This window comes from Mus caroli, unplaced genomic scaffold (genome assembly GCF_978045245.1).
Source record: "Mus caroli unplaced genomic scaffold, Mus_caroli_1 scaffold_8, whole genome shotgun sequence".
Classification (NCBI taxonomy): Eukaryota; Metazoa; Chordata; class Mammalia; order Rodentia; family Muridae; genus Mus; species Mus caroli.
In genome coordinates, this window is record NW_028227263.1 from 36,475,300 (window position 1) to 36,503,234 (window position 27,935).

At 43.7% G+C, this 27,935-nt stretch overlaps 1 protein-coding gene across 5 annotated transcripts in view; it reads left to right on the plus strand.

Annotated features, from left to right (window-relative positions):
* Window positions 1–27,935, plus strand: part of Dennd2b (DENN domain containing 2B) — a 149,205-nt gene that overhangs the window by 72,239 nt on the left and 49,031 nt on the right. The window lies entirely within an intron of this gene.

Here is a 27,935-nt window from a genome sequence, read left to right on the forward strand (position 1 = left end):
CTGTGTGTGAATGAAGAGCCAGTGGAGTCCAGAAGAAAACATTGGATGTCTTGGCCACTGAGTGACCTCTAACCTCTGAAAATACTTTTTTCCTGAAGCTTTCTTTAGGCTTTTGTCATTACTGCAGAACTGAGCACTTTTTATGTCTACTGCCAGTTTCTTCTATTTTTCTGTGAATTATATGCTTAAATATGTTCACTTTTTAAATTGGCCCCTTATGTTGATTTGTTAAGAAGTTACACACATATATCAGGTGTGGACCACATGTATTATTTTTTCTCCTTTCCCCTCCTTTCTCCTGTTGAACAGATTCTTTACATAAAATTAGTAACGTTTATTTTACTCTTGTTTTTTTTTAGTGAGTTGAGGCCCCAACATTCACGTTCTCATAGTATCTGCTATTTATGGTGTACCTTAGCAATTAAAAGCATTTTGCAACACTAACAAAGGAACACTTTCAATCCAGTCAGTGAGAGTGGCAGATTGACAACCACATTCACAAACCACAAGTCTCCCCAGTTCTGGGCCCTGTTTATTTTCTGTTATCCTAGATGCTGTACTGAAACATTCCTTTTCTGTGTGATTGGGGGATAATCACATCTGCCCCCTTGGAAAACCTTCAGAATGAATCCCAAGTGCAACTGTGTGACTGTCAGTGACCTAGATATTGTGACACAAAGCTGCTCCCTTACTTCAGATGTAGTTGAATGATCTCATTCTGGCTGAGATGGCCAAAGGTGGGTATTGACATCAGTGACATAGTGGCAGAGTAAATGGGCCAAAGTTCCAGAAAGCATTAGGCTCCAGAAAGGGTGTGGCTTGGCAAGGGAGCAGCAATAAAACATGAGCAAATGTGTCTTCTTCAGGGACTAATAAAGAGCTGGGGGTTGTGGCCCAAGCATGTACACCTAACGCTTCAGAGACAGAGGCAGCTGAGGGGGTAGGGCCACAAGATCAAGGCCAGCCTGACTTGTCTCCAAAAAAAGAAAAAGTAATGAGCTAGTTCAGTCTTACCACACATGTTAAAAAAAAAGGTGGGGGGAGGGAGGACATGGTTGCAGATGCTTATTATTCAAATGATGAAATGCTGGGGAGGTGAAGTCAGGGCATATCTTTGGGGTTCACTGGCCAGCAGCCTAGTGAACTCCTGGAGAGTGAGAGAATGCTGTTTATTGAGGATTCATTTGGAGGAAGAATGTTGTTTATTGAAGATTCACTCTGTCCCAGATACCAAACTAAACGGATTCACCTTAACTGTACTTTTAAGGCAGCTTTCAGTGCAGGGTCAGCCTAGGGTTGCTAATCTAGCGTCCTAAACCCAGGAAAGATCACCTCCTTCAAGGATCGGAGTGTAAATCGAACCTTAAAGCTAGACATTAGGGTTTAGGAGACTTGAGAGCAGGAATGGGCTAGCATGGTTTCTGTTCTGTCAGCCAGGAGCTTAGGCAGAAATGTTAGTGGAAGTGGGAAAGCCTTCAGATAAGCATATATCAGGCCTCTGCAGGGCCAATTGCCACCAACAGTGGTGCTCTGAAGGAACTTAGCTTGCTGGATGAGGCTGCAGTGGGGTCTGTTACCTTAGCATTACAAGGATTTGCACAGCGCATGTACCATACACACACACACACACACACACACACTCACACTCACAGGTTGAGGGGCAGATCGGGTGTTTGGAGGTAACACAGCAAATAGAAACTTGTTCCTTAGTCTGAGAAGAGTTGGAAGTCTTACTGCGCTGTTGATTGCTGCCAGCGAGTGCTACATTGGGTTGGGCGCCGTGTTAGAACTGGGATTCTTTGTTCTTCTTCGTGGTTTGGAAAGGACTCTGGACCTGTGGAGGAGCAAGAGTGATGTGCAAAGGGAGACGAGTAGACTAGACCTGAAGAATCTGCTGAGGCTTGGGCATGGTTTTAGTAGTTGCAATAAACCAGGTGATTGCTAGTAAGGTCACAGGTAAAGTGGGGCAGGGAAGTGAGGAGGAGAGTCTTAGAGCAGGCAGAGTATGCAAGTCTTGATGATAGGCTGGAATGTGAAAGTCAGGGATCGTTTCTAAGAACTTGCAGGACTCTGTGGAACAGCAAGTTGTATGTCTCTCTCTGTGTTTTATCAGGGGTGATGGATGGACAGAGTTCAGTTTAGACATACTTTTTTATTTTCTGACAGGAATTCCGTTTGTACTTAAGAGATGTATCTGGTTGTTTCTATGGAGCATTATTTGTGTTATTGTCTGTCCTGTGTATTTTCTGTGAACTGTAAATAAGATATATAGGTTAGACTAGGGTAAGCATTCGGGAGGGGGCCCTTTATAAGAAGTGCAGAGGGTCACAAGGAAATAAATCTGCATATCCCATGATTACTGATAAGTAGACCAGCCACATGTCTTCATTGTAAAATTATAGTTTTCATTTTGTGAAGGTCGCCTTTGGGTGACCTTTGGCACTGCTCCTCTTTAATTTTTCACTTAAGAGGTTTAATTTTTTAAACTTTGTACTATGGAAAATGTCAAGTGTACCCAGAAGTAGAGTTGAAGATGAATAGCCCCATAACCACCATTCAGCATCAACTACTGTCAACACATAGACTAGCCGGCTTTCTTTCTATGCCTTTTTACCACTCCACTACCAGATTTTTGAAGCAAATCCCAGGCATCATACATTTCTAACCACTAGCATTATAGAGAGGATTCTCCAAAGACCTTTATGATAAATTTGCTGATCCATACGGTCTACCCAAGGACAAGACTTAAGTCCAGTGGTTGACTGTGGTAACTGATGTAGAAGTGAATTCAACACGTACTAGTCATGAGACCAGGTTTCAAACAATAGTGGGTGGTAAGGTTGCCAGGAAGGCAGTTCTCAACCTGCATTAGAACCTCTAAGCCCAACTCTGTCTTCAAATTCTCATTTTGTTAAATTCTTTTTACACCACTGTGTCTTCCTCTTTCTCTGCTTAAGTGTGTTGCCATTCCAGCTGAACCACACTTACCACTGGCAAGACCAGCTTTTCTCTCTCTCTCTCTCTCTCTCTCTCTCTCTCTCTCTCTCTCTCTCTCTCTCTCTCTTCCTCTTTCTCTCCTCTTTTTCTATTGTTTTGTGAAATATTAATAAATGCATTAGGGAGAAAGTAAAAACAATTTATTAATATTTGGTACATATTGTCCTTTGGGTAGCTTATTCACATACATATTTGTTTTTTCTTATGTTATCATCTATGTATAAATCTTATACTTAAGACTTTGTAACCTACTTTTTTCCTACTGATTTTGATGTGGTATATCTACAAATACTGCTTAAAACTATTTTGTAATATTTAATCCTGCATAGTATTTCATTGTATTTGATGATAGACTTTGGGGTTGTTTAAAATTTGGCAGTTTTACCCAGAGGGGATAGGCACTCCACAGGAAGACCAACAGAGCCAACTAACCTGGACCCTAGTGGGCTCCCAGAGACTGAACCACCAACCAGAGGTCATTCATGGGCACATCTATAGGAGATGTGCAGCTTGGTCTTCATTTGGTTCCCCCAACAACTGGAGTAGGGGTGATCCTGGCTCTGTTGCCTGCCTGTGGATCCTGTTCCCCTAACTGGGCTGTCTTGTCTGGCCTCAGTGAGAGAAGATGTGCCTCGTCCTGCAGTGACTTGTGATGCCAGGGTGAGTTGGCACCAAGGGGTTCCTCTCCTTTCTCAGAGGAGAAGAGGAGAGGGAATGGGGGAGGGGTCATGTGAAGGGTGGGGATTGGGAGGAGGAGGCTGTGATTGGAATGTAAAGTGAATAAATAGATTTTAACAAAAAGGAATTGGCAATTTTTATGTTTTTATTTACAGTGGTAAATTTGCCTGCTATAATTTCTGGATAATTATTTCTATACATTTCTATAAGAAAATAGAATTGTTAGTCTAAAAGGTATGTAGCATGCATAAGTTATTTAATAATAATATCTTTTGCTTTTTAAAAACAGTATCTTTTGAAGTTTGGATAAGAATATGGATAAAAGGTTAATATAAGAAAGGTAATAGATGTATAAAGTAGTTCAACTGAATTGGTAATAATATGTCATTGTATAATGTATAATGACAGGGGTTGCTGTCTTTCTGTCTTGTGTACTGCTGGCATTGTTGTAATGAACATTTATGTACAGTGAATATGCATGGGCTTATATCCACTAGTACCTAGAAAAATGAGTTGCTCTAAAGGAGGATATACTTTTTCACCTTGAGAATTAATTACAAGGCTCTGTCTACAGTGTTTATCACAATGCCGACAGAGCTCACGTCCCCTCACTTTTGCTAATACTTAAGAGATTCCACCTTCTCAGTATTTTCCAGTCTGATGATTGTGAAATGATATCTCAACACTTAACATTTGTGGTTTTTTGCTATTTCGAAGAAGTTAAGCATTGTTTCATTCTTTTTTGACATTTGTTACATACATTTTCCTCTTTTTTAGTTATTTTTTCCTTAATGGTTGTAGAAGTTCTTGGCACAGTCTTAATCTTTAGTCATTAACACTTATGTGATTTGCAACTGCTTTGTTATTTTGGTGTGTAGCTGATTTGCAGTTATTTTGATGTGTAGCTTGTCTTTTAACTTTGTAGTGAGAATTAGTATCATGTATACACTTTTCAGAGTTTTTGAAATGTGCCGTTTTTTATATATATATATATATATATATATATGTGTGTGTGTGTGTGTGTGTGTGTGTGTAGGAAAATTATATTCCTAAATTTCTTTCATAAGAATGGCATTGGCTTACAGGGCAATCGTGATGCATGGAGTGCCATTTTGATGCACTTTGCCTGAGTTTGGCAGTCATTTTGCCAGATGTAATAGACAAAAGAAGTAATGCCTTTGATTTTAACTTTTCTTGAGCTTGCTTACTGCCTCTTTGTAGCTGAGCGCCTGCTTTACCTGATGCCTCACTTCCCTTGTGACCCTCTCCAATGAAGCCACTCATCTCTTCCTCTCTTATGCTGTGCTCCTTTTAAAATATTGTTTACTTTAGTTTATGTGTCCATACATATAATGGATGTTTTGCTTGCATACATGTCTGTGCACCATGTACTGCCCTTGAAGAAATTGTCAGATCCATTGGAATCAGGGTTGCAGACAGCTGTGAGCTGCTACGTGGGTGCTGGGAATTGAATCCAGATCCTCTGGAAGAGCAGCCAATGCTCTTGACCGTTGTTACCTGTGCTCCTTGACATGGTTTGAAGGATTACACTTCATCTTCACCTTTTCTTTCTTTAGACAGGGTCTCAAATGCGTAGCCCTGGCTGGCCTGGAATTTGCTTTTGGACCAGGCTGGCCTTGAACTCATAAGCGATCTATCTGCTTGTGCTTGCACCACTACACCCAGTTTCATCTCCACTCCTCTTAACATGCAGTAACATGGCTGTACTTTGGGCACCATCACTTGGAGTAGTTAGTTCTGCTTTCTAGATTCCAAACTCTGGAAAGCGTCTTCTATTGTATCTCTTACTACTATGTATATATCCCTCATTCTCCCTCTCAACACCTCCAGCCTTTCTTCTTTGCTCATAAGATTCATAGCTGCCCCAAGGACTGTCCGCTTGATTTTTCTCTTCAGTCTAAATCTCAAACAAGCATTTCTGATTAACTCAGGTCCCTTCTGTGTCTTTGCTGGTCATGATCAGATTCTTCTGCTATAGCCTCCAGACCTGAGAATGGATTCATCTTTCACCAAAAGCCCAGAACGTGGTCCATTGTTTCTTTCGTAGGTATTTTTGTGGTTCCCTAGAGTTAGTTGAGATCTTTAACTTGTCTTCTGAGACGTGGTATTTCTCCTGTATTTCCATCTGTCCCCTTCCCTATGCCCCTTTCAATTCAGCAGCCATCAGCTTGAACATCTCTCTGCTGTTCATGTCTTCTACTTGTCTGCCTTCAAGCTTTGCTCATCAAGTTCCATGTGCCCAGCAGTCTCCTTATTCTTGCACTGTTGACTGGGCCACTTGATTCAACTACTAGCATTTAAAATTCTTGTGTCTATATCCACCATATTAGAAACATACGCTCCTGAGGATGGACTTGTGTCTCTTATATCTTGGTGCTCCATCAGAAATGAAGCACATTGCTGTATACTTGGCTGCTGTTTGGTAGGTGTTAATTGAATACACACTACTATGAAATATAATGCGGAGATGGCAGGCCCATGCCCAGATGTGCCCCTGAGAAATTATGCCATGCAAAAAGACCTGGTTTGAAAGAGGTTTACTCGGGGAGGGGAGAAGAGTAAGGGCCTGGGAAAAAGTTTAGAGGCAGGCAGGTGGACATGTAGACAGATGGGAACAGAGCCATGAGGGCAGATAGAAAAGGGTGGGGGCAGTGTGCAGAGAACAGATAGAGGAGATGCTGGATCAGACTGAGACAGACAGACAGACAGACAGACAGATGGGTCCTTCTTATCCACAGCACACACCTGTCATAGCTGGTGGCTGCAGCAGGTTATGATGTAAGTAAGCAGTTGCTAGGTCCTTGAGGGCAGGTCAGCGGGATCTCCTGTATGCTCACATTCCTCCTTTTGTTTAATTAAGATTGAGGAAGTGGTGATGGTGGGTTAGGAGTGAGGGTGTTGTATTCTCTAAACTACTTCCTGCTGTGCTGACTGGCCACGAAGTCACCTAAGAAAATTCTGGCCAAGTCCTGGGAGAACTGGCTGTGTCACTGCTGTCCAGATTCTGTGGGACAACCTGGGGCTAGGAGAGTACAGGCCCAGTTGAAGCAGCCTGTGAGGATGGCCTAGCGCACTTGGGGCAAGCCATCTTGGAGCTCTCCTGGATACAGATTTTGAGGAAACATCTGGACTTGGCAGGATGCTAGAACAGAAGAAAAGTTAAGGAGTTTAGGGAGAAATGGTTGTCCTTAGATGTGCATTATCATTACAATCTGTATTGAAACCTACATTGTAGAGAAGGCAATAGATTCACACCTTTGTGTCATAGAAGAAGCTTGGGAAACAGATTTGGGTTAAAAGCATGAACTCTTCTCCAGGTGAGCTCAGGGAAGACCAAGTCTTCCATAGAGCAGCAGGGGCAAAAGCTCACTTGATCTTGGTTTTCAGTCTGACTACGGAGAGGGACTTCTTCCCTACCTAGAAGACTGGATGTGTATAGATTTAGCACAATGAGAAACACCTTTATGTCTATATGTAAAAGACAACCAAAGGAAAATTAAAATCTTGAGCTTGTGACTATGGTGTGGGTTCGTATAGTGGGAGGCTTTACCAGAGCTAAGCTAATAACTTAGCAGAACACCACTGGTTAATGTTAAAGCTCTCAACGTTGACATCTTCATACGACAGTAGCACAGTGATGGGAAGAGATCTGAAGCATTCTTCATTCCTTTTATATCCCTTAAGTCACTTTCTTATCCCCATTTAAGCTTTCACTAGCATTTACCATCCTTAAAATGCCCTAGACCCTTAAATATACTTTCTTAGCTTCTACAGCTTAAGCTTTCACATCCTCAGACCTTACGTACACTTTACACTTTTTCCTGTGCAATTATTCACCATGGCTGATCACTTTAGATAAAGGAACAGTAAAAACTTACTTCTGAAACCTGTTTATCGTTTGGCATGAAGCTTGTGAGCAAAGCAAACCTGTTTGCCTTTTTAAATAAGAGGCTTGGTAGTAGTTTTAACTAATGAATTTACTTATGAACTAACATGGTGGCGGATTACCTTGGGGTAAGAAGCTAGTTGCCTGTTGTTCCTAGCTGTTAAGCTACAGTTAGTTTAGCTGTCAATGTTATCAAAGATCTGAGAAGGATAAATTATAATCTAAATGGCATATGTATCTATTAAAATGACAGAGGCTAGTCCATAGTCTATTACTTAGACAGTTGTCCCAGGTTCCTGTGGTCTCTATGACACTGTGGGCAGAGGCAGTCTTTGGCCATCAGTCCTGAAGACGAGAGGCTTTTTCTGTGGAGAAGGAATCAGTGAAGGGTCCAGGGAAGAAGAGAGGGATTCCAGCAACAATAACCAGCGGGGAGTTAGCCATACCTCCTTCTCTGGGATGTGGAAGCGAAGGGCACAAACCATTGATTATGTCTGGAAGGATCTTCCACCAGCTCCTTTCCTGAGTTGGAGGCAGGGTGAAGAGCAGCAAGCCAGTTGGCAGACTTGCCTTTTCTGCTTTAAACTACTTTGTTTCTGTTGCTAACAACAGACATGGGTAGTGTAAATAAAACACAGACTCATAGGCACAGGGACACAGGGAGACAGAACTGAGGGGGAAGGGCTGAAGTGGCTAGGGACTAAAGATCCAGGGTTGAGTGTCTGAAGGTGCTGTGTGCACTACATCCTCTCTCTACCCGGGACTGTGGGCCTATCATAAGCTGTTCTGTGGGAGCCACTCCACTGCTGTGGAGCAGGAGAGATCTAGATGACAGCTTTCAAAGATGAGGTGATTGGTATAAGTAGATATGCTTTGCTCAGGCTGATACTCTTGAACACTAGATGCTGGTGATCCTAGGCTAGATGGCGGCTTCTTTCCTCTCCCCTTCCTTTAAGACTTCACTCACTGGTCCCTGTTAGTGCTCACATGACATGCTGGAATCAGTAACAGTGGTCTTGATTTCTGAACAGATCTGGAAAGCCATGTGGATCTGTACCCCTAACTATGCAAATAGTGCTGTGAATAAGTTCCTGGAAGGACTGGGCTCCCCACATGTGGACTAAGACCTCTCTGGAACGGTGGTCCTAATAGCAGGAGGCTGGACATTTAGTGCTCAGGGACTTGAGGTTCAGATAGATGGTCTCGGTCAATAGGTATCTGTGATTATGTGCAGAGAGGATATTCTAGGTCTGGGGTAATAAATGGATTGGAATTCGAGAGCATTCCTTTAGTGCATCACATTGAGCACCAGTCTCATAGTGTCTGACACTTAGAGTGAGGGTAGCTGAAGCAACATGTGGTTGGACTCTTGCCTTACCATGGTTTTCTTGGACCATGTATGATAGATCTAAGGAATATATTCTAGTCTCTTAGAAACAATGATCTCCATTCCAGGTGACTGGGCTCTTAGGATATGGAAGCTGTAAGGAGGAGGCATGGCTGACTGGGGCTGGAACCACACACCTTGGAGTGTAAGTGGGGTTTGAGTAACAAGAGGGAGGAGAAGCACACTCTAGCTGTCAAGGGCTTAAGTGTAAAGGAGTAGAGGCAGAAATGGGCATATTGGAGCAGGTGTGTGTGTGTGTGTGTGTGTGTGTGTGTGTGTGTGTGTGTAAGCGGTTGGGGTAAGAAGGTGGAGAGGTTGTAGTGAAGACAAGAGAAAGAAGAGGGTGATAAAAAATTGGCTGAATTGGTCTTGGTGCTGGACAGTTAGCAGCCTTGAGTGGCAGGATAGTGTCATTGATGAGTGTGGAGAACTAGAGACTAAAGGGTAAAGGGAAATATTGATATATTAATTCTGCCTTGCATTCTGGTATCTCCTCTGGGTGCCACTTGAGGCTACTCCCTGAAGCAAGAGGTTAGGAGTCAGTGATGGAGGAGAAATTGCAAGAACACAGCACAGTTAACTTTTTAAAATAGTTCTCTATATTTGGCTCTTACTCACTTAAGTAAAAAATGACTTCAAGGACATCTTCTTCTTTGCGCTCTGCTTCCTAAACTTGTCCTTGAAGCCTCTGGGGCTGTTATCTGGCTTGGTGGGAGCTGCTGAGCATTTTTGCATACTCCTTGCCAGGAATTAATGTCCTTGGGCCTCAGCTGGGGTATGTCCCCAATCCAGCCATCTGGAAGGTCAGAGTTATTAGCCAGTAGAATATACCCATTAGCTCTTGGAGGGGTTACAACCTGTTAGTGGAGTCCTAAGCCTGGGAACCGCTTCTCTCACAAGGCCTTTCACACTTGGACCAGCTAACTGGTATTGCACTCCCTTATTTGGACACTAAATTTTCTGGGTGAGGTTGCAGTTCGACTTTGTTTTGAGTTTTTAGAGTATCTGACATCCTTGTGAGTGATTTTTTTTTTTAAAGAGATCAACATAACAGCAGAGCATTTACTTTTCTCCACCTGACTCTGGTTTATGAAACCAGAATGAGGTTCCCATGTTCTGCATGCTCATTGGCCTCCCTGGGGACGAGTGGAACCCCCCACCATAGAGACAGAGACAGTAGAAACATGAGTCTAGCTCCAGAGATTGTGAGCAGATTGCTTTGTGTCTGGTACTAGAAACACCTGAGAGAACATTTTTGTGCTTTGGGGAACTTGCTGTGCCCATCAGCTTGACCTCATCTGGGCCAAAGATACCAGGAGAAAGGTGCAGGCAGGGATATGGGAGGTAGTGGTGCTACCAAGGGTGAAGAAGTTTTGTGGGGCTCTGAGAGCACACTTTCCCCTCTGGCAGACTGGGCAGCTCTGTTTACCTCTGGCTGTCTTTTGATTGTTTCCTGCGGGCCCAAGGGAAGTGATCACTAGTGACAGAGATACAGGGGCCTAGTGCAGGAGGGAAGGCAAGGGAAGTGATCACTAGTGACAGACACAGGGTCCTAGTGCAGGGGGAGAGGCAGTCAACTAAGTTCCAGTTGGAACTTGCTGAAGCAACCTCTCAGCCCTCTGGGGGAAAGCTTTGGGATCAAAGAGTCATGCCAAGGAGGCTTGAAGACTGGAAGAGCCTAGGCGTGAAATGAGGAGGCCCCCTTGCTGTCTGTCCTCCAGAAGTCAGAGAGAAGGCTGACTGACTGAAAACTACTGCTACACACCAAAAAAGTACTGTCCTAGCGGGAAGGCCTTCCCGTGCAGCAGTGTCACCCAACCCATACACAAACCCTTTGCACCTGTACTGCCTCCTCCTTATAGATGAGGGGAGTGTCACTTAGAGTAGCCTTGCATCAAAGCTTTGTAGCACTTGGAGGAGTTTTATATCCAGATTTCATTAACTACTTGGAATTACTCAAGACTACTCTTTCCCCATTATTCCTTGTAGAGGAATCCACAACAAGCTATTATTATTATCATTATTATTATTATTTTTTTTTTTTTTTGGTTTTTCGAGACAGGGTTTCTCTGTGTAGCCCTGGCTGTCCTGGCACTCACTTTGTAGACCAGGCTGGCCTCAAGCTCAGAAATCTGCCTGCCTCTGCCTCCCGAGTGCTGGGATTAAAGGCGTGCGCCACCACGCCCGGCTTACAAGCTATTATTTTAAGTAAGCTTTTCATTTTAGAGTAGTTTCAGATTTATAGAAAAGTTGCAGAGAGGGCACTAAAAGTTCCCATGGATCCTGTAAACCATTAATATTTTCCTCTCTCTTTTTCTGGCCTATTTATGAGGGAGTGGGGAAGCAGATTTGGAGTGAGGACATTTTTTTCCAGCCTGGTAGTTTTTGAGCTACAGTTCTTGAGAGTCCACTAGGTTATAGTGTTTTGTTTGGTTTTTTTTTTTTTTTCCCCTAGGATCCAGTCTGTCTCAGCTGAACTGGGCTGGACCCGGCTTTGCCTTCTAATTGGAGGGGTGGAGGGAACATCTGGGTGATATGATGAAACCTATTTGCTTGATGCCTCCAGTCTAACCTTGTATGGTGCCAGGGTAGTCCAAGGTGGTCGCTACTCAGTGGAAGGCAGACAGTGATGTGTATGGCAGCTTCTGTGCTTCGCTTGGGGCCCAGGCACATTCTCCATTTAAGGGAAAGGGGTCTGCAGATGTCTTAGCTATGGGTGTGAGTGGGCTGGCCTGGGTGTGGGTGTGAGTGGGCTGGCCTGAGTGTGGGTGTGAGGGGGCTGGCCTGGGTGTGGGTATAAGGGGGCTAGATGTGCTTTTTCAGTGAGATCATTCCACAATTGCATTCCTATGAAATTATATTTTACTCAAGACATGAAACTAGATGTGTGTAAAGGCACTGGCACTAACACACAGAGCTTGGAGAAGGCCAGATGAGAGAGGGACAAGCAAGTCTTGGTAGGGTACGGTGGGGTGGGGTGAGGATTGGATTCAGGATAGTACACTATGAGCTTACCCAGGAAATGAAATAGCCACTCAGCCCGGGGAAGGGAGGCTTGAGTTGTGTTGTCCCAGCTGCCTGCCACCCCAGGCAACTTGAGCTCAGAAAGGGCTAGTAAGAAGATGCTGTTCTCACCTACTGGCCCACCTTCCTGCAGCTCATCTTCCACCTCTGCCCTCCCAACCCCCACTTTCTCTGTTTCCTACCACTATGGTCTGTTTCTGCTCACACCTTGTGGTACCAGACATACCGTGCTCCCTCATCCCACCCAATCCACAGCAGCCAGGTCTGTAGCTCTGGACTCCAACTTAGAAGTCTATAATCCAGTTTCATTTTGACACTGACTGCTTGGAGTTAGTATAAACCCTACATACAGTTTAAGGGCTTAGTCTCTTATGACTGCCTCAACTCACTAGTCTCAGTCACCCATATTTCTGGACATTTTGAGGGCTTCCTCTCACACCCCTCTCCCATGGGTTTGATAATTTGCTGGAATGGCTCACAGGCAGAATTCAGAAAAAGTGAAGGGCTCAGAGCATGACAAACATGACTCTGGCAAGTCTTACTCTCTCCTATCCCCTCCTTCTTGCTTAACTGATGATTACACCCCTAAAGCTAGCCACCAAAGACTATTCCCTTATTCACTTCCTTCTCCTGATGCTGACTACCAAGGTCTAGCTATCAAAGTATTGAAGTCCAGGAATCAAAGCCCCTCTTTTGACTGCCCTAATTAGCATGCCCTATCAAAGCAAACCAATTCATCCTAACAGGGAAAACTTAGAATTGGTTTTCTTCCTGATTTCTGACAGAGAATTCCTGGTAATTTTTTCAAAGATACATCTAAGTGACAGCGGGGTGGTGGTGGTGGTGGTGGTGGTGGTGGTGGTGGTGGTGATAGGCCCTTTCAGCAGCACCTTGGTTTATTATGCTAATGAGGTGATCAGTGGACCAATGAACAGAAAGACTATGGAGGTTGAAGTTTCAGCCTCATCTTCCTTTCCCTAAACTACCATTTGCCTATGAGCCACATCTATCTCCTCTCTGTCCAGAAGTAGTCCTTTGTCCCTCTGAGGCAGATAGCCCCCGCCCCCCCCCCCCCCCCGTTGCTTTTCCCTTCTTCCTCCCTCGTCCTCTGCCTCCCATCTTCGTCTCTTACTCCTTGCCCTCTGTCCCTCTGGGCAATCTCTTTTGTGATGAGAACTTGGTCTTGATGTATCCTGTGCCTACTCTGGTCCTTTCCAAGTGTACTTACTTGTTACCAGTTTATTATTCAGCGCCCAGCTCAGGAATGATCAATCAAAAGACCTGCGCAGGGCAGGATGATTGGGGGTGAGAGACTTGTTTAGTCAACTTCCCCTTGAGTTGCCCTCCAGTACTGTAATCTGTTTACCAAACCAAAGCTTTTTGAATTCTCATGGTCAGGGGTTCTATGGAGGGTTTTCTATTATATAGGCATGATATATTATGTCAATAGGGGCTCTATGGAGTTTGTTATATCCGTACTGATGGATTATGTGGTAACATAATTACTGATAAGTACTGGTGATGAGTCCCACCCTCAGCTCTCTCCTCTCCCCTCAGGCTGGAGGATCTTTTCAGTTCTTTTCTGCTGCTAGTGTGCTCTTGTTGTCCTTTGTGCATCCAGCTATTCCTTAACTTGTGGTTTAGAGGACAAAAACTGTTTTCAGGGCTAAGGAGATGGCCCAGCAGGGGCATAGCTTGCTATGCAAGCCTGATGACCTGAGTTCAATCCCTAGAACCCACAGAAAGAATGGGAGCCGACTCCACAAGGTTGTCCTCTGGTCACTACATGTTCTTTATAGCACACACATGCCCACTGCGTACTTCATAAACACACACAATAGTAATGGTAATTTAATTTTTAAAAAGACTGTTTTCCCTAATAGTGCCTAGCACGGGGCTTAGAAAGTACCTACGAAATGGCTGTTGAAGGTAGAGTTAACATACTACAGTCGTGTATAATAGTCATTCCAGCCTATTAGGCACTACATAGGTGGCTAATGTAGTGTGATTTCTGAGGCCAGAAAAGATGGTAGGTGTATACTTCTCCTGGTATACAGCAAAGGGAAGTTTGTAGAGTAGTAAGACAAAGAACCCAATGGGTTCTTTGTTTCATAGGCAGATTCTAAGAGCTAGGCCTGTATTCACACAAGGTTAAATAAAACTGCTTGCCAAGCATCCTTGCTAAAGCTTCAGGGTTGGAGAAGAATTGGATTCCGGTGGAGGTGGTGGTAGTAGCTTACTAGTAACAATTGTGTAGTAACCATATAGCCCTTCCTAAGAAGCAGATACCATTACCTTCTGTATGACAACTCATCTGCTCGTAGGTTAGCCTATGGAATGCCTACTATTAATTTGTTGTTGAAGGAAGAAACTGATGCCACAGAGCTACTTGACAGTTCTAAGCCCGGTTCCGTATATAGTTGAATAAGCTTTAAGGCAAGATACTGAGCCTTCCAGAGCCCCAGCCTCCTTCCTGAAATAACCTGCTATGTCTAACCTCCGGGGCTTGTTGGTAGACCCACATGAAAGAGCATGTGAACGTGTTTTTGAAAATAATATAGTACTATGAGTAGTTTCAGGATCAAAGCTTAGGCTGTTTTAGTCCCAACAAAATAGGCTTAGCTACCTATCCGCAGTGTGCTCATTAAGGAGACTGGTAATAATTACAAGCAGAGAAAGGAGAATTGTCTCATTTGGCCACTGGAAAGAGAAACAAAGGATACAATGGCTATCTTAGGGCTACTGAAACAAGGGTTAGGTTCAAAGAGAGGACAGTAGATAGGCATAATTAGACAGTTCTGGATGGGGCATGGCCCCACCCATCATGGATCCTTCCATGTCTCTTTTCTTGGATCCATTCTTGTCTCTTCCCTATTTCTGCCTGTCCTAGGAGGTCAGGTAAACTGTCAGGGCTATACAACAACTTCTCTGCCTGGCACCAGGACTTCTGCCTTTATTATAGTATTCCTGGGGAAATTTTAAGTCTCAGAGGACCATTGTTTCAGTAGTTTGATAGCACAAGTAGGCTTTCTTTTCTTTTCTTTCCTTTTCGTCTCTTTCCTTCTCTCTCTCTCTCTCTCTCTCTCTCTCTCTCTCTCTCTCTCTCCCTCTCCCTCCCTCCCTCCCTCTCTCTTTCTCCCTTTTTCTCTCTCTCTCTCTTTCTCTCTCTCTCTCTCTCTCTTTCTTTCTTTCTTTCTTTCTTTCTTTCTTTCTTTCTTTCTTTCTTTCTTTCTTTCTTTCTTTCTTTCTTTCTTTCTTTCTTTCTTAATACCTGTCTCCTGCCAGACAGCCACAGTACCCTGCAGTCCTTTAGAGCCAACATCAGCAAAGGGAAACTTTCATAGATACCGACTTGTGCTCAGTGTCTGCTACTCTGTGGTGTGGGCTGTCCTGTACTTAACAGCTGCTCTGGGCTGGCTCATGGCAGAATCTTTGCTGGCATTTAAAAAATCAGGATTTGAGCTGTCATTTAAAAATAATTAAGACATGAATTTTAGTTGGAGTCAAAATATGTGGAATGTTATTTGAGGATTTTTTTTTTTTTTTTTTTTTTTATTAAACCAGCCTTTACCTCATAGCCAGGGAGGTTGTAAGATAGGGGAAGGTTGGATGAGGGCTTTGTTCTCTTGGCCCTTGGGAACAATAAGGCCACTCTAACCAGTGGCAGAAAGTCTGTCTCAGGAGAACCGTCCCATATCCCAGCTGCACACAGCTGGCTGCAGATTTTATGGGTTGTTGGGTGTGATAAAAGTTTTTTCTTGGGTGAAAAACTTGTAGGTTTAACAAGTTGCATTGCATTAGTACTTCCTTGATTTGGAGGTTGTGTCCAACAGAGTGGTCCACTGCTAGCCCTGGCACACAGCTGTGCCCACACTTGGCTGTGGGGAGTGATCTGTGGTGGGCTGGAGAAGCAAGGGTGGGGTGAGGGATGTGCCTGTATGAGCAGCCAAGAATGAGCAGCCAAGAAAGGACATTAAGGTCCTTCAGACTTCTTTGGACCTTTGTAGAGCTTTCAAATAGTCTCTCACATGAAGTCTGTATAGTGCCTCCAGGCCTGAGAGTTGTCGGAGTTGACCATAATGTCTGTGTGAATAATTATAGGTCACTGAGCAGAACTACTAGTCAGCTACATCCCTCAAGAATGCCTAATTGTAGGGTGCAACAATGAAAATATACAGGAGCTTAGATACATGCCCATACCTTAATTCGAAGAGCAATGACATGAGTCAGCTATGACTTGGGTGGCTTTCAGTATGTTAGAAGGAGCTTGGTGAGCATCCGAGCCAGTGCAGAAGAGGGGAGGAGTCCCATTCCTCAGGTTTCCCACAGAGAGACTAGGAATATTGGGAGAACACAAGCTTTGGCCGTTGGCTGCAGCTCTTCAGCTACTGAATATAGTTCCTGAAGGTCTAGAAGAGTTTATAAACCTTGTTGGAAAAGTAACACATTTGCATGGACACTTGTGAGGTGTAGGGGTGTGCGCTTGTGTGTGTGTATCTGTATGTGTTTTGAATCAGGATTCTTTGGCTCATCTGTCCTCAGCTCCTCCTATATATAAGGTGTTCTGCCTACCATACTTGGTTTGTATGGTGCTGGGGGATCAAACCCTTGCCTTTGTAATAGGAGGCAAGCCCAAGTCTAATATTTCTAGATGAACTATTTCAAGTGCTTTTGGGAGCCCATGATAACATATGGTAGTTTTTTTAATCATTGACAGTGAAGTCTGAAACTCAAGTGCGCTTTCTTTGGTGCTCAGCATGGTATATCTGTTGAGCATGCTGAGGAGTCTCAGAATGAATGGATGGAAGAACTTAGGAAGCATATGGACACTCTAAAACAGTAGCAAGAACCTAAGTGCATAGATGTTTCCTGTGAAGGTTTTTAGGGTTTAACAGATGTCAAAACAGCTCTGTAGCTAGAAGGTAACTATCTAGTTACTATACCCTAAGGTATGGAGATTGGTGGTGGTGTGTGTCTCCTCTTTGGAACTCTTAAGTGTATTTGATGGTTATTGCACATTTTAACCTAATATGGACTTCTCAAGTTTGTGTGTGTGTGTGTGTGTGTGTGTGTGTGTGTGTGTGTGTGTGTGTGTGATTTAGCTCAGAATGAATTGTCACCTGTAAAAGAAAGATGCAGATTTTTCCTTCAGGGAGAATTCTGATAAGGTTCCAAAATCTCTGAGGGCATTTTTTTTTAAAACAGGAATTTCAGAAGGACATATTTTGAGGATATATTAGAATAAATGTGCAGGCTACTGAGGACCACCTTATTGCTGTATTTGTTGATGTTTTATTTCTTTCTGTCAGACTCAAGCTCAGCAGTTACAGCCAGGCCGATGACTCTAGTCTAAGCTGAGATTATTTCTTTGAAAATTTCTCTGTAAATTCTCACTCCACTGGGTCAGAAAGCAAGCCCTCACCAACCTGACCATTCTAACACTTTGATACTATCTTTCTGTTGTTCAGAACTATGGGGAACTAAGTTTCTGTTGTTTAATTTTAAAAAATTGGCTCCATAGCAATTAAGTTCATGTTCAAATGGCTTTTAGAATGATGGGGAATATTTAAGTACCCTAAGAGAAGCAGGATGGCTGCAGTGGCTGTCACCTCCGGTGTGTGTGTATAGCCTGCTCTTTGTGCTTTGGCTTTTTTGTTGTTGTTGTTGCTGCCTTGGCTGAGGAGAAAGCCAGAGCTAGGTCTCCATCTTCATGTGGGAGGGTGTCCTTATTTCTCTCAGTTTAAGTTTTCTTAGTTCACTGTGAGATCAAAGGATTTCTAGTGGAAGGGATATTTGGTGCCACCTTTGCCAACCTGCAGTGGGGAAGGAGACAGGCTAATCTCTATCTGCTTTCGTTGAGTGTTCCCAGAAAAGCTGAGACCAGAGCACGTGCTGGTGAAGCAGGGATGCTCCTGACCTGCCCCTGCTCACCTGCCCTCTTCTCCCTTAGAAAGTCCGTCTTTACAGCTCCCAGATCTGGCTACAGGAGTCCTGCTCCATTGCATTTCCTCCAGAGAAGAGGGAAGAAGACACACCTCCACCCCGGAGAGCAGACAGACTCTCTGCGAGTCACCTTCCTGCCTACTGTTTCACTGGGCCTCCTTTGTGCTCCCCAAGACTTCAGACAGACATTATCTTTTTTTTTTTTTTTTTTTTTTTTTTGGTTTTTCGAGACAGGGTTTCTCTGAATAGCCCTGGCTGTCCTGAAACTCATTTTGTAGACCAGGCTGGCCTCGAACTCAGAAATCCGCCTGCCTCTGCCTCCCAAGTACTGGGATTAAAGGCGTGCGCCACCACCGACCAGCAGACAGTGTCTTTCTTCAGAGCAGCTTCCAGTAAACCTGCATCTTTCTACCAACTTCTGTCACCTTGATTTCTGGTAGAGCAGAAGGCAGTCTGAGGCACAGATTTTAGTAAAAGTGGGGGTTAAAAAATAATTATGGCTGGGTGGTGGTGGCACATGTCTTTAATTTCAGCACTTGGAAGTCAGAAGCAGGAAGATCTTTGTGAGTTCGAGGCTAGCCTTGTTTACCAAGTGAGTTCCAGGACAGCCAGGGCTAGACAGAGAAACCCTGTCTTGAAAAACAAAAATGGTGATGACGACGATTATATTGATAATGATGATATTGATGATGATGATAAGATGATGATCATAGATGATGGATGGGCTAGAGAAATGACTAAACTGTCAAAGGTTGCTTTTACAGAAGATCTGGGGTCCATTCCAGCACCCATGTGGTATTTCACAACTGTCTGTAATGCCAGATCCAAGAAATGTAATGCCTTATTTTAATTAATTAATTAGTTAATTAATTTTATTTTTTGGTTTTGTAAGATAGGGCTTCTGTGTGTGGCCTAGGCTGATTTGGAACTCACTCTTTAGACCAGGCTGGCCTCAAACTCATTGAGATCTATGTGTCTCTGCCCTTAAATGCTGGGATTATAGGCGTGCAGCACCACCGTGCCTCCAGTGCCTTCTTCTGCATTGCCTTTTGATTCCAGGGTGAACCAACTATCGAGACTCTTTGTCTGACAAATGCCAGGGCCTTCTCTTCCCATCATCTATTTCCTAGGTGCAGAGAAAAGCAGAACCATGGGAGCCATACATGTGTCGTGGTGCACAAACATACATGCAGGAAAAAAAATACCCATATACACAAAATAAAAATCAAATTAACCTTTAAAAAAACTTATGGAGTTCTGGTTAAAAAAACAAAAAACAAAGAAAAAACTCCAAAAAGCTTGCACAAATTGTTGCTATCACTGCATTTAATAATTTCTTTGATTTGTATCAATTGGTCCTTGTTCTATGCTGCTTAGTCTAAATTCTAAGATCCTTATCTTCAAAAGTACAGTTTGTAACTGAGAAATAAGGGACTAAAACAAATTATAGTCCTTGGGACTCTAGGGATATGAAGTTTTCCTCTTTTTAGCTCCTATGTCCTTGTGTTGTCTAAGACCCCTTTGGTGAACATAGAAGGTACCTGGGATCCCTTCTGCGCATGAGGTCCTGAGTTCTCAAGGCCGTTCCTACCCTTCCTCATCCCAGCCTTCTCTTCTCCAGGGTAAACATTCTTGGTTCCTTTAGTCATTTCCCCTATGGTGGGCCCCAGTCCCCTTTCCATCCTGGTCACTATCTGTAGGATGCAGCCCAAACAAATAAAGCCTGCCCCTCTGCCAGTGAGGTGCCCACAACACAATGAGATGTCCCAAACATTGATTTCCAGGGACGCTCCCATGTTTCCGCCTTTCTCTGCTTTCCCCACCCAGGGAGAGGAGGATGGAAAGAGAGGGTTGTAAGCTAGGTCAGACCAAGAATGTCTTGGTAGTTGTCCCATATGGATTTAAAAAAAATTTAAAAAACAAATCAAAACAAAATAAACCTCCTGTCTTTTATCTTTGTCCTCTTGTCCTCACAGCCTGATTGGTATCCAGGCATGTGCAACCTTTCGAAACTGAAAAAGATGTTGTCTACAGAGCTCACACTCAAGAACTGTGCAGCAGTACAAAAAGAGAAATCTCCCTCCCCCCATTCTCTCTCTCTCTCTCTCTCTCTCTCTCTCTCTCTCTCTCTCTCTCTCTCACACACACACACACACACACACACACACTTCATAATGCTTTAACAGACTGTTCAGTTACTTGTTGGGCTTCAGCCATCCCTAAATCCAGACTTGCTGCCTGGGGCCTGCCTTTCCCTTTCTGAGTAATTGCTTTTCATTCCTAGGGAAATTAGCATGGAAAATGAAATTCCAGTATAAGTGTATTCTATTCTTGTCTTTTGTCACATTCTCTACTTCAGTCCCTCTTACCCCCAAACCCAAAATGACACATGTTGAATCCTGTGACATCACAACAGTTGGCTATTATATCAACAACTGTGATGTCAGCAAGGGAGGATTTTGATTTTAGGGAAGAATGGAAAGGAGTCTGTAGCTGCATCCCAATAAAAGGGCATTTTTATGCTAATCTTTACCCAAAAAGCCTGATTGGCCTTTCAGTGCCTGACTGCCCTCTCTTTGGTTTCCGTTGCACCCTGTCTCTATGGATTAATGGATTGGCTTGTAGACATTGCAATGCCCACATCTGAGTGTGTAGAACTCTCCTGATGATTGGTTGGCTTCTGGGCTGTGTTTGGGTTTTATTTATGAGACATGTGCTGAATTGAGCTATTCAGGGATGGGGTCCAGAGGGCAGCCCGGGAGCCTGGGATGAGCCTGAGGCAGATGTGCATGGGCCCTGGGCACAGCCAGTTTTCTTGAGCTGTGGAGCTGGCTGTTCATTCTTGGAACATGCTGCTCATAGACCTGAGTGCTGCTGCATGCTGCTTTGGAGGCACGTTGAGGCTTGCCCAGGAACTCCTTCATGGTCCCTTAACACTGAGACTTAGAAACACCTGCCACAGAGAATTCCAAACTTCCTCAGTTTGTGGGTCTTAGTGTTTCCATAACTTTTTTTTTTAAATAGTACTCACAGGCCCAAAGAACTAGCTAGGTTTCACTTTATTAACATTTAGGTTTAAACAATTTTGTTTTGCTATATATTCATTCTAACAGTGAGTAGCTGTCTAGGAAAAAAAAAAACTACATAAATTGAAATGAAAGTATTTTTTCTTTCATTCTTAAATAACCAGTTACTTACAATGGGATCTGCTGGCTGCTGGATTCAACATTGCCACCCACATTTCCTGTTCCTTGCTGCTCCCCACGTGGTACTTGCTTTTTATCATAGCAACTGTTGAAAAGCAGTTTCACAAAGACATGACATCATTGAAAAGAATGCAGCGCAGTCAGATGCTCAGACTTGTGTGGTGTCTGACAGATGTTCAGGATTTCTTTCCAAATTTATAATATGTGTCAGTGCCCCTCTGAGTTTTCCAGATTGTTTTGGGGTACCTCAGCATACAGTTTGAGAATGAAAGACGCATAGCTACTGAGTAGCATCTGCATTCAGAAGTTGGGCAGGTAGGGGGACAGGCTCCTTTTATCTTCTTTCTCAGCTCTTGAAGGACTGACTGTTGTAAGGAATAGGCTAGCTTTGACCAGAGTCTGTGTTTGTGAGCTGTTTGGTACTTAGTTGAGGAAAAATGACGAGTACCTCTCATTGATTTTGTATTGATTGAAAGTCTTCTAAACTAGATAGGTTAAAGAAAAACGTTGTTATAACATCAAGAATCCAAGCGCAAAGCAGTAGATCTGTTGCAAGAGCTTGTGCATCCACATGTGCAAGCATTTTATTGTATCCTTGCTCATGAGTATAGTATGTTGATCATATTACATTGTGATTATACTTTGCATTCCTTGTTGATTAAAGAAATTGGCTACCTTTCAATATATCTCTTAGTCAGTTGTATGTAATCTGAAACATCTGGGCTAGTTTGTTTGTTTGATGTTTGTTTCTATTTTTTCCTGTTTATGTTTTTCTTTCTTTTTTGTTTTCTTAGTTGATTTGTTGGAGTTCTTTATATATCCTAAATATGAGTCCTTTGATGAATACACATATACACATTTTGATGTTTGGAAAGTATGGTCTCCTTTGAATGTTCTTCATGAGTCCAGTTGCTCTAGTTAGGTCTCTGGAACATACAAACAAACATATAAAAACACACACACACACACACACACACACACCTACCTCCTAATCTGTGGCTTTCTTTGCCACTCTCTAAATGGCAGCTTTTAAATGAACAGAGCTCTTGTTTAATGCAGTCTAGCTCGTCAGTGTTTTCTGTTGTGGCTCTCACTCTTGTCCCGTTTAAGAACTCTATGCTTCCTCCAAGGTCTCCTTGGCTTCTATTTGTCCTGGTTCTTCCCCTTGCAATTCTTCTTACGCCCTATCTTCTGAAGCACTCTGTTGCAGGCCTACCTTTTATAGCATCCATACTTGCCCGGCTCCGGCAGGATGAGGAACTCAAGTGCAGGAAGCAGAGCATTGTATAGGAATTGGAAAGACACCTTCACAGGTTTGAGTAGGGGCAGTGAAGGCTTCCATGTTCATGCCTTTTCCTGCTTCTACAGCATTTCTAAAAGGCATTTCAGTCTGTACTTCTTTTTGATAAGTGTGAGAGTCACAGAGCTGCATAGAGGACAGACCAGTAGTGTTCAAACCCAAGACATTAGGAAGAATGCTCAGAAAAAGGTCCTGTGTACTTTATAGTTGGGAAGTCTTTGCAAAGAGCAAGTGTGCTTAAGTTCTTGAGTAAATCCTCCCCTGCAAGCAGTGTGTGGGGTGTTCAGAAAGCTTGGGCCTCTTATGAGTGATCTTTATAGGTCTGATTGGTACAGGTAGGTAAATATCCTTCATTGGAAGGTTGGAATAGGTGTCCTACCCTTAGAGATGGACATGAGTAGTGAAGCCCAAAGCTGCCTACATTATCCAAGCAGAGTCACGCTGAAACAATAGTACCCATCAGTTTAAAACACTTGCTAAGAACTGCTCTAGACACTGGAGGGAGGAATGGTAAACAAAGACAAAACTGAACAAAAGCCTGGCGTCATGGGATTTCATATCCATAAAAATGAGTGTGTAGGCTGATGATGAAAGCTGTTGAGGAAAATAGAAAAGACAGTGCAGAGTGCTGATGGGTAGCGGGTTGGGGAAAGGCTTTAATTCTGTGCAGTATCATCAGGGATGCTTCATTGAGAAGATGGCGTCTAACCAAAGACTTGAAGGAGTGGGGAGAGCAGGCTTGTTGGAGAATATAATATAGTTAGCAAAGCTGTGAAGGTCTTACCATAGGAATGTCCTGGACACGATTTTGGATATAATAAGGACACAATGTGACTAGAGGGAGAAAATGGGAGGGAAAGGGTAACTGAAATGAGGCCACAGGCATAATAGGGATTCTGATGCTTTTCCAAGGCAGAGGAGGCCTCTTATCATCGTCGTCAGCTGAAGCCCAGCTAGACGGGAGAGCATGGGAAGGGTGAGCATGAGGTCAGGACTTGAGGGAAGGAAAGGCTTCGGAAAGAAACTGACATCTGGCCTGGCTGTTTAAGAAAGAATGTGGGTAGAGGACATGCCAGAAAGAAAGCCTTGGCTGACTGGAAGCTTGGAGGCATCCACATTCCTGGCATAGACAGGGAATGGCATTTTCTGTAGTCTGATGTGGCTGGTGCTCTAGGAAAGACACGGACTTAGTTAGGATTGTGGCCACTGTCTTGACTGCCCAACTGAGGGAGACAGTGGTTAGTCCCTCGGAGCAGAGCTTGCACTACAACCCTCCACTCTATTTTCTTTTCCAAAGTGGTGACAAGCCACGAGACAGTGTGGGCTCAGTTGTCTTGCCAGTACTGGGCAAAGCTGCTGAGCGAGAGGCTGAGAGTCCAGCCTGGCAGCAACAGCTGTATGAAGGGATTTGAAACTATCTTGGCACCAAACAGATTTCTTTTTGGCCCAGAACTGCCTCATGGTTGCTCAGCCCAGTTCAGGCTTTTGGTAAGTATTTAACTTCAGCTTAAAATCTACAGAATCAATGCACCAGTGAAAAAGAGCCATCTTGCAGGAAGGGGGATTGAAAATTGGTTGAGATTGGAAATCTAAATGTAAAGAGCTTATTTTGAGCTTGAAGCTAGGACCTTTGAGCCTGAGGCTGGGAAAGCAGTGTAGGAGTGGATTGTGAAGAGTCCTTTTCTCTTTCTCATTCAACAACAAGAACAACAAAATATCTTTTCCCATAGCTTTTCCCATTTCAGCCCCTTTGAATCCTGTAAAAACAAAAAACAAAAAACAAAAAACAAACCCTGGCAATTATTTAATCTTCTAGTCAACAAACCCTGGACCTTTTCTATTTTGAGGGGCTCTCTGCACTTTGGAAGAGATGCAAGGCACAGGTGTGTGGATAGTGAAGGAGGAAAGGGTCTTTTGGTTTGGAAGGGGTGGTTTCAGGTTTGAGAAATCCTTGTTGTCTGGTGACTTATCTGTGTGTTGGTTGCAGTGTCTTGCCTGTAAACAGGTTCTCCTACCACAGGTGAAAGCTCAGGTTCTTTTGCCATCTTTTCTGTCTCTTTGGGCTGCTTCTTAAGCTATAACCTTCACACAAACTGATAGTGTGACAGTGTGACATTAGAGAAGTAGATGTGTCAGTAAAACTCCCCTCATTGTTAGGAAGCTTTCTTTATTATATGCCTTTTTAAATTTGTGTGTGTGTGTATATATGGGTGTGTATGTGCGTATTTAAAATAGAGCCAGAGGTCAGAAGATCAGGGCCTCATGCCTGTGCAGCAAGCATCTTACCCACTGAACTATCTCTTCTCTTTGTTAGGTGTCTTGACTTCTCACTAGTAAGAAGAAAAGGATGATGGGTAATCCTGTTTGCTGTTAGTGGTGTTCTAACACCAGCAGGAGGGGAGGCTCGCCTGCACATGCTCACCTCTTTTCCTCACGTTCTCAGGGTTCTGCAAGTGATGCTGCATGTACAGTTGTGTCTGCAGAAAGATACCAAGGACATCAGCCTAGTGGGGAACACAGGCTTTCTTGTTTGTTCTCAGAAGCTGAGCATCCCTGAGAAAGATCTCCCTTCAAAGGTCGTCATGAGCAACATCATTATCATCATTAGTGTGCATGTACAGGTGTGTGTGTGTGTTCCTGTGTGTGGAAGTCAGATGATAACTTCCAGGAACTGGTTTTCCCCTTCCATCTTTTGTGGGTTCCAGGGATTGAACGTCAGTCATCAGGCCTGGATAGCAAGTGCAGTTACCTACTAAGTTATCTCACTGGCTCCCCCTTGAACTTTTGAGATTCCTCTTGGTTTATGGGTCAGGTTAAATTGTATTACTTGTTAAAGGCCCAGCTGGGTGAAAGCAGGAGCCTTCCAGAAGGTTTGGGAGTTCAAACAGCCAAGAGGCTGTGCTGTGTAGCTCCCTGTCTGTCTCCTCCCTGAACCATGCGTCCTACCATCTAGGAAGTTTCCTATGGCTTAGTGCTTCCTGCTAAGATGCAGGGCCAGAGCTGTACACTCACTTCCTGGCTGGAAAGGCTGGCCAGGTAAAGGCAGAAGGCTAGGGGTACCCATGCTGGCATGGGGAACAGTTCAGATGGACCACTTTCACTCAGCTCTGCCAGCTACTCAGAGTGCCCATTGTTTGGGCAGATTTTCTAATTTTCTTGTTTGTTTGTTTGTTTGTTTTTTCGAGACAGGGTTTCTCTGTATAGCCCTGGCTGTCCTGGAACTCACTCTGTAGACCAGGCTGGCCTCAAACTCAGAAATCCGCCTGCTTCTGCCTCCCAAGTGCTGGGATTAAAGGCGTGTGCCACCACGCCCGGCCTAATTTTCAAGAGAAGCTAGAACCTCAATTTTTGTTGAACTTAACATCAAATTAGTTCTTAACAATTAATTTGAATTATTTAAAAATAACGGGAAGTCTGGATGAGACCGAGCTTATCCCTTGCGGGTTATGAGTCTGTCTGTATCTCAAGTCAGCAGGAGGGACCAATAGGAACACCAGAAGTTCTCTGCTGTGCCTCTCTCAGGGAAGCGAAGATCAGTGAAGATATGAGACCCACAAGCGTTGCACAGCTAGCTGTACCAGCAAGCCAAGCTCTCTCCGTCACTCCACAGAGTCCTATTTATACCCTCCAAACATCACGTGTCCTCCACGTGCCAGGCACATCTTGCCTCAGCAAGTACATCCAAACCGGAATCCTTGGAAGCAGCAACAAACTGCAGTACACCACCAGAAGTTTTTTTGGTGTGTTTCTGTTTGGTGTCCCAACAAGTGCAGCTCAACTACATAGTGTAAGGCAGACCAATACATGTGTGTTGTTAGCAAAGAATCTTTCCTCACATGTCCATTCAGACGCTTGCTTTAGCAGAACATCCTCTCCTGTGTCTGCTTTCGGGAAACATTCCCTCATGAGTCTTCATTAGCCTTTCACACCTGTGCCCACTTCAACAAAATGTTCCTTCACGTGTTTGCCCCCAGCAAAGCCCTGTCCAAACGACTTTCCAAAGAACCCTTAAGTTTCCACTTCAGAAAAAGCTATGGGTTCTGTGAAGAGAAAATCCCTGCCCACATTATATTTGATCACAGCTGAGTAAATGCTTTGGAACAGTGAGTAGTGACCTCAGATCTTTCTAAGACCTCACTATGTTTTGACACAGGTTTTCACATTTAAGATATATAAGACTAGCTTAAAATGCATATTAGGAATACACTTTCCTGGTCCCATCCCTGCAGGTTCCCACTTAGGTGGTGGAGATGGAACTGAGGGCCCTGTGGGTTTATTTAATAAGCCCCTCATCAGTCTTAAAGAAAGTGAACAGTAAAAACAGAGATCTAGCTATTTGGGACTCACTTATTTTGACAGTATAAAGCTATATTAACCCTGCCTCATAGAGTGGTAAGAAGAGACTTAGAGATCACTAGAGGCAAAATGGAGCCCTGGCTTGGAGCTGGGCCCCAGTATAGGTCACATAGGCCCCAATTTCTGATTTCCACTTTCTAGCTGTATGACTTGGGTGGCTTGTTCCCTGTTCTGTATCTTGGTGTCCTTTATAACGTGTAAATGATTATAAAAATAGTAGTACCTACTTCACAGGGATGTCTAAAGGATGAAAGGTTTCATGTATGTAAAGCTGTAGCTATTATAATTGCAGAAGAAATCTGGCAGCATGTATCCTAGTAAACACATCTTAGGTGTCCCCACCCCCACCCCCCGCCTCCCTGGATCTGTTTCCTGCACATAACAAACAAATTTAGGCTTATGAGGTGTAGAAGTGTAGTTAGGGTTTCTGTTGCCGTGATGAAACATCATGACAAAAAGCAACTTAGGGAGGAAAATCTTATTTTTCTTATACTTGTAAATCACGGTTTAATCAGGCCATCAGGGGAGGAACTCAAACAGGGCAAGAACCTGGAGATAGGAGCTGATGCAGAGGCCATGGAAGAGAGCTGCTAACTGGCTTGCTTGTTCCTATGGCTTCTTTGTCAGTCTGCTTTCTTACAGTACTCACAACCACCAGCCTAGAGATGGCACTGCCCATGGTGGACTGTACCCTCCCACATCAATCATTGATCAAGAAAATACATCTGGTTTGCCCATAGGCCAAGCTGGTAGAAGCATTTTCTCAATTGAAGTTCCCTCTTCCAAAATGACTCTAGCTTGAGACAAGTTGACAATAAAACTTGCCAGCATAGAGAGAGGCCTTTCTCATGTCCAATTTTTACCAATTTTTCCCCCTTAAAAACTCTGCCAAGACAGAAACATCTTACCATTTTTATATCGTAGGCATTTGCACAGTGCCTGGCATAGGTAAAGTGAACTGAATGGCAATCCCAGAGAATGAAAAGTGACTCAGGCTCAGAAACTGGGAGACGTATGATCTTGAAGAAAAGGCTTTTGTTAAACATCTCTGTGTCTGGGAAAAGGGTGTACTGGAATCATGGCTGGTTTGTTGAGAAAACCAGCCTCGAACTCAGTTATACACGCTCACACAACCAA